The sequence below is a fragment of the Fundulus heteroclitus genome, chromosome 3 (genome assembly GCF_011125445.2).
Source record: "Fundulus heteroclitus isolate FHET01 chromosome 3, MU-UCD_Fhet_4.1, whole genome shotgun sequence".
NCBI lineage: Eukaryota > Metazoa > Chordata > Actinopteri > Cyprinodontiformes > Fundulidae > Fundulus > Fundulus heteroclitus.
This window is the reverse complement of record NC_046363.1, coordinates 199,071-206,057: the sequence shown is the minus strand read 5'-3', so window position 1 is coordinate 206,057 and position 6,987 is coordinate 199,071. Positions and strand designations below refer to the sequence as shown.

General features: G+C 47.9%; 1 long non-coding RNA gene across 1 annotated transcript; it reads left to right on the top strand.

The window, feature by feature from the left end:
* The first annotated feature begins 584 nt into the window (after positions 1-584).
* Positions 585-2,608, top strand: LOC118558079. Its single transcript, XR_004928154.1, has 3 exons — positions 585-649; positions 2,231-2,405; positions 2,487-2,608. It is a non-coding gene; the product is annotated as an uncharacterized LOC118558079 (long non-coding RNA).
* Positions 2,609-6,987: the final 4,379 nt, after the last annotated feature.

The window sequence follows — 6,987 nt, the reverse complement described above, 5'->3', positions numbered from 1 at the left end:
GAGCCCTCCGATGGTCTCACGTTTACACATGGACTCAATAGCAAGAGAGGAAGCAAATCGGTATCATCCAACATCAGAACCCCTTGATGACGAACCATCGCCTTCATCCTGCATCTCGTGCAAACAGCTTGAGGCAAAGAACCTGCAGCTTACATCCGACTTAGGGCAACTAAGAAAGAAATTGCTGTACCAGCACAGATGGGCTGAAAGGGCAAAAAAAACAATTAAACGACTGGAAGAGGTATGTAAAATGTTTATTACCTAGCAGCACCTTTACCCAGGACCAGAGCACATGTGCTGGGCAGGATAGCTCCATAGCTTAGGCCTGGTTGTACCGGCAGAACCAGCGGGTAGATGCGGATGACCTTTACCCAGGATCAGAGCACATGTGCTGGGCAGGATAGCTCCATAGCTTAGGCCTGGTTGTACCGGCAGAACCAGAAAACTTAGCACTAAACCTTTATTTAACAGGACCGCCAAAAGGCATCCACAGCCCCGGTTCCAAGTGTGGACGTTGATGCTCTGGTGAGGAGTGAATCTTTCTCTCCTGATGAAGAACAGCAGCACATCAACAGACCTAAGTAAAAGGGGGAAAGCCGGAGCACCCTCTGTTTGGCGAAAGCGTACCCCAAATTCCCACCAAGCATCTGTAAGTAATGTCACTGATTGCTGTATTTTTTTTCTATATATATAAAAAAAATTTAAATAAAATAATAAAATAATATTAAAAAAAAAAAAAAATAAAAAAATAAAAAATAAAAAATAAAAAAAAAAGTGTTGAGAACCAGGCGCACACAAGGGGGCGCTGTCAGAGAGTAATCCGAGGACAGTGCCTCGGGTCGGGGCTACAGCAGCGGGATCTCCCCCCTGTCCTTCTGGAAGTCTGCGCAAACTTTAAAAAAATATTTTCTAAGTGTTTATGGAACCAGAGACGCAGAAGGGGGATTTTTAACGTTTGGATCCGAATATAGGGCCCTCTGTCTGGGTTTTAATGAACGAAATTCCCCGGTGTTCCTTCTGGAAGTCTGTGCGAACTTTAAAAAATATTTTCTAAGTGTTTATGGAACCAGAGACGCAGAAGGGGGATTTTTAACGTTTGGATCCGAATATAGGGCCCTCTGTCTGGGTTTTAATGAACGAAATTCCCCGGTGTTCCTTCTGGAAGTCTGTGCGAACTTTAAAACATATTTTCTAAGTGTTTATGGAACCAGAGACGCAGAAGGGGGATTTTTAACGTTTGGATCCGAATATAGGGCCCTCTGTCTGGGTTTTAATGAACGAAATTCCCCGGTGTTCCTTCTGGAAGTCTGTGCGAACTTTAAAAAAATATTTTCTAAGTGTTTATGGAACCAGAGACGCAGAAGGGGGATTTTTAACGTTTGGATCCGAATATAGGGCCCTCTGTCTGGGTTTTAATGAACGAAATTCCCCGGTGTTCCTTCTGGAAGTCTGTGCGAACTTTAAAAAATATTTTCTAAGTGTTTATGGAACCAGAGACGCAGAAGGGGGATTTTTAACGTTTGGATCCGAATATAGGGCCCTCTGTCTGGGTTTTAATGAACGAAATTCCCCGGTGTTCCTTCTGGAAGTCTGTGCGAACTTTAAAACATATTTTCTAAGTGTTTATGGAACCAGAGACGCAGAAGGGGGATTTTTAACGTTTGGATCCGAATATAGGGCCCTCTGTCTGGGTTTTAATGAACGAAATTCCCCGGTGTTCCTTCTGGAAGTCTGTGCGAACTTTAAAAAATATTTTCTAAGTGTTTATGGAACCAGAGACGCAGAAGGGGGATTTTTAACTTTTGGATCCGAATATAGGGCCCTCTGTCTGGGTTTTAATGAACGAAATTCCCCGGTGTTCCTTCTGGAAGTCTGTGCGAACTTTAAAACATATTTTCTAAGTGTTTATGGAACCAGAGACGCAGAAGGGGGATTTTTAACGTTTGGATCCGAATATAGGGCCCTCTGTCTGGGTTTTAATGAACGAAATTCCCCGGTGTTCCTTCTGGAAGTCTGTGCGAACTTTAAAACATATTTTCTAAGTGTTTATGGAACCAGAGACGCAGAAGGGGGATTTTTAACGTTTGGATCCGAATATAGGGCCCTCTGTCTGGGTTTTAATGAACGAAATTCCCCGGTGTTCCTTCTGGAAGTCTGTGCGAACTTTAAAAAATATTTTCTAAGTGTTGAGAATCAAACTTCATTATGAAACCTTTTTTGTTTTTTTCAGTGGAATACATCGCGGAATATTGGCAGCACCTCAAAGGCTCCCGTGGTCTGAGGAAAAGGATCGAAAATCAAAGATCCAAAGTGGGTAGAATCATGGCTTTCCTTTCGTTTATAACCAAGGGCCAGCCAATCCTCCAGAATTGGACTTTCCTTCCCAATATGTCCAGGATATACCAGTAAGCATGTCTGTGATGCCTTTTAGTTAAGATAAAATGTCCCCATGTAAAAAAAGATTCAAATTATTTATTTCTGTGCAGGTGGCCAGAGCATCTGCAGAATGGTGGAAAAGCGGAGAACACAGTGAAGACCTACCTGGTGAATTTGTCCCAGTTCCTGGGCTACTTCAGGGACACCCCTCCCTCCTCATCCAGGGTTCCAAAAAGAGAAATGTTTGCCGTGATTCGTGCTATCTCAGAGTGTATTGCAAGCCTGGGTCCACGTGTTGTCATGCGTCAGATACGTGTAAAGAAAAATAAGTTGAGCAGAACCATCTCCAAGGACCAACTTCGCCTCTGCAAAGTCCTGGCCAGGAGACGCATCCCTGAACTTCTTGGTCAGACTTATTAAATTTGTACTATATTAAATTACTTACCTGAGTTACTGACATCCATGTTCTAACCATTTAATTTTTTTTTTTTTCTTCAGATGAACTGTCTGAGGACCCCAACCCGGAGGCGCGCAGGAGATATTTTGGGTACCTCAGTGTTTACCTAGCAAGCCTATATGGACACCGCACCGGTGTTCTAAAGAATATGACGTCTCCGAGGTTGATGAAGCCCAGCAGGAAGCCACAGTCGGGCAAGCGGGCTTTGTGATCAATGCAAGTCTACTAATATTGGAATGACAAACGCTCTCTGTCTTGTCCCAATATGTCCATTAACACACACTCTCCTTTGCACCACAGGTGAAGGAACACAAAACCAACCGTGCGTCTGGCCCCGCACAGCTCTACTTAACTGTAGAGGAATTCTCATGGGTGGAGCAGTGGATGATCATCAGACAGAAACTAAACCCACCCACAGACCTTCTTCTCTTCACCGAAAACTTCACAAAAATCGAGAAACTCATCGTGCCGATGCAAGCCGCCTGGCTTGACATGGGTTTTCCTGGGCGTCCCACATTCACAGACTTCCGAACATCAATAGCCACATACGTAAGTAATTATATCACTTTTCCACGTAATAAACCTAAAATAAAAAGCATAATATTGAAGAACCATCTGTATTTTTCAAGGCAAGGAATACTTTTTCACCAAGTGACCGGATCAACATTTCAAAGACCATGTGTCATGACACGCGGACAGCAGACAAATTCTACGCGCTCCACCGCGCCAGAGCTGGCTCGGATCCGTCAGAATTTCGAGGCAGCCGTCAAGCCACCACGTACGACGGTACATGACACCGCCGAACCTTCCCTCCTCTCCATGTCAGAATCATCAGGTGATGGTGTTGAGGAGGAAGCGGACTGCGCGCCTCCCACCCCGCCTGCCGGTCCTTCGCCCGGTGCTGTGCCGTCCTCACCAACATCCAGTCAGGCCACTGGATCAACAAGCCCTGATCACGCTTCTGAGAGCGACGTTGACTACACTGTTGACAGCGAGTCTGACCACACTGTTGACAGCGAGTCTGACCACACTGTTGACAGCGAGTCTGACCACACTGTTGACAGCGAGTCTGACCACACTGTTGACAGCGAGTCTGACCACACTGTTGAGAGCGAGTCTGACCACGCTGTTGAGAGCGAGTCTGACCACGCTGTTGAGAGCGAGTCTGACCACACTGTTGAGAGCGAGTCTGACCACACTTCTGAGAGCGAGTCTGACCACACTTCTGAGAGCGAGTCTGACCACACTTCTGAGAGCGAGTCTGACCACACTTCTGAATACACTTCGGAGAGCGACCCTTCATATGAACCACGTAGAGGGACCCAACAACCCAGAAGAAAGAGACCATTGTTTACCTACACGTTGAGAAATAGACAACCAGGGCGCAGCCAAAGTGCACGTGTGCTGAGATCCAGAAAAACAGTAAAAAAAATAATAAAAAAAATAAATAAATCAATGGTGATGTGTCTGTATTTCCTTTCTGCTACAGTTTGGGTGAAAACAATTATTTATCTTTAACAAATTGTGTTCTTTAAGACATTTCTCCATTCATTATTCCTGGCAAATAAAATAAAAAAATAAAACTTATAAAGTCCCACCTCCAGCATAGGGGGGGTCTGTGTCACGCAGCTGTGCGCCAGAATAGTGCGCCTTGGCTGGGCTAGTGACGCGTGAAAGCGTCCCTCTGGTCCTGGAAGTCCAGCATGGGGTGGATACGAAATCAATTGGAGTAGCCCTTCCGCACTTTACCAGGGGAACAATTATGGGAAAAAAATATTTTCTAAGTTCTCCAGCATGGGGTGGATACGAAATCAACTGGAGTAGCTCAGGGAGATACAAGGGTCTGGAGGGATTCTGGGGCCTTACGCGGAAAAAACACTTCTGCAGGTTAATATGAAATGCGCCACGCGGACATGCATGCAGCGTTTTTGGGTTAATATAGCCAGAGTAGGCTGCTGCGTGGAGCTCTATGGTGCCTTTTGGAGGAGCTGGGAGATCCGTGGTGCACGCGGAGGTTAGGAGACCCAGAGCGGGCTGCTTCTGGTGCGGGGAGATCCATGGTGCACGCGGAGGTTAGGAGACCCAGAGCTAAAATTAACAAAAGGAATTAATAGTAATAATTATATTAATGGTAAACGAAAAAAAAAATTAAAAAAAGTGTCCCACCTCCAGCATAGGGGGGGTCTGTGTCACGCAGCACTGCCCCAGAATAGTGCGCCTTGGCTGGGCTAGTCACGCGTGAAAGCGTCCCTCTGGTCCTGGAAGTCCAGCATGGGGTGGATACGAAATCAATTGGAGTAGCCCTTCCGCACTTTACCAGGGGAACAATTTTGGGAAAAAAATATTTTCTAAGTTCTCCAGCATGGGGTGGATACGAAATCAACTGGAGTAGCTCAGGGAGATACAAGGGTCTGGAGGGATTCTGGGGCCTTACGCGGAAAAAACCCTTCTGCAGGTTAATATGAAATGCGCCACGCGGACATGCATGCAGCGTTTTTGGGTTAATATAGCCAGAGTAGGCCGCTGCGTGGAGCTCCATGGTGCCTCTGGTTTAGCTGGGAGATCCGTGGTGCACGCGGAGGTTAGGAGACCCAGAGCGGGCTGCTTCTGGTGCGGGGAGATCCATGGTGCACGCGGAGGTTAGGAGACCCAGAGCTAAAATTAACAAAAGGAATTAATAGTAATAATTATAATATTAATGGTAAACGAAAAAAAAAAAAAAAGTGTCCCACCTCCAGCATAGGGGGGGTCTGTGTCACGCAGCACTGCCCCAGAATAGTGCGCCTTGGCTGGGCTAGTGACGCGTGAAAGCGTCCCTCTGGTCCTGGAAGTCCAGCATGGGGTGGATACGAAATCAATTGGAGTAGCCCTTCCGCACTGTACCAGGGGAACAATTTTGGGAAAAAAATATTTTCTAAGTTCTCCAGCATGGGGTGGATACAAAATCAACTGGAGTAGCTCAGGGAGATACAAGGGTCTGGAGGGATTCTGGGGCCTTACGCGAAAAAACCCCTTCTGCAGATATGTAGGAGCGAGGTTTTCGGTAACCTATGACGAAAAATATTTCTAAGTCTTTTAACACTTAGTCTCTGGAGTCTGTCAGGGGGACTTCCAGGGCCCATCTTTTTTCACCCAGACCGATCTGCAAACGTGGCCTGCCATAAGAGGGCCTCCGTCAGCATCAGTGCTTCGGCGGTTGGTTCCTTAATACTGCAGGCTCGACTCCAGACAGCAGCGGAGGTTGCGCGCGACTGTGCTTATTCCCCGTAGCGGGCCGCACGCTCGGAAGCGAGACCGAGCAGAACAGTCTGACCTAGTGGTCCCGCACCAAGCCTCCGCCACCGGGCTCACGTCCCCCGGTCCCGGCCTCCTGTCCCGTGCTGGCGGTGCGCTTGGGAAACACGCCTTCCTCTCACCCTCCGGTCGAGCCCCCGTGCGGCTGTTCGCCTGAGAGCCAATGGACTAGGGCTCGGGGGGGCTACGGAGGACCAGCGCTCCGCCCGGTTCCCACGCCCCCCCCATCTCGCTCTGCCTACGGGCCCGGCGCGTGACGGGTTCTGGAGGGCTAAATAAGCTGTGAAAGTCCAAGTAAACACGGCCCCGGCCCAGACATGGGATGGATTGACAGATGAAAGCGATTTCTCCACTCTGTGGGTTGTGGTGCATGGCTGCGGATCACAAATGTGATTCGCAGGACATAGGGCAAACAGATACCCAAACCCGTCTTGAAAAACAAACCGAAAGAATGGCAACACATCCAAGGAAGGCGCCCCCTCATGGAGATCTGCTGTACCATGGGCACATAATTAAAAATAGAAATTAAATAAAAAATTCTAAGTGTTGAGAACCAGGTGCAATGAGGGGGGGCGGGCGGTGTCAGAGTTTAGCCCAGGGAGAGTGCCTCTTGGTGGGCATCAAGCTCCGGGATGTCCCGCCGGTCCTGCTGGAGCTCTGAATTTTTTAAGGGTTAGAGGTAGGGTTATAAAATAGTTCTAAGTGTTGAGAACCAGGTGCACGGAGGGTGGGGGGGGGGGGGGCGGTGTCAGAGTGTAGCCCAGGGAGAGGGCCTCGCGCAGGGGCTGCAGAAGCGGGATGTCCCCCTGTCCTGCTGAAGCTCTGAATTTTTTAAGGGTTAGAGGTAGGGTTATAAAATA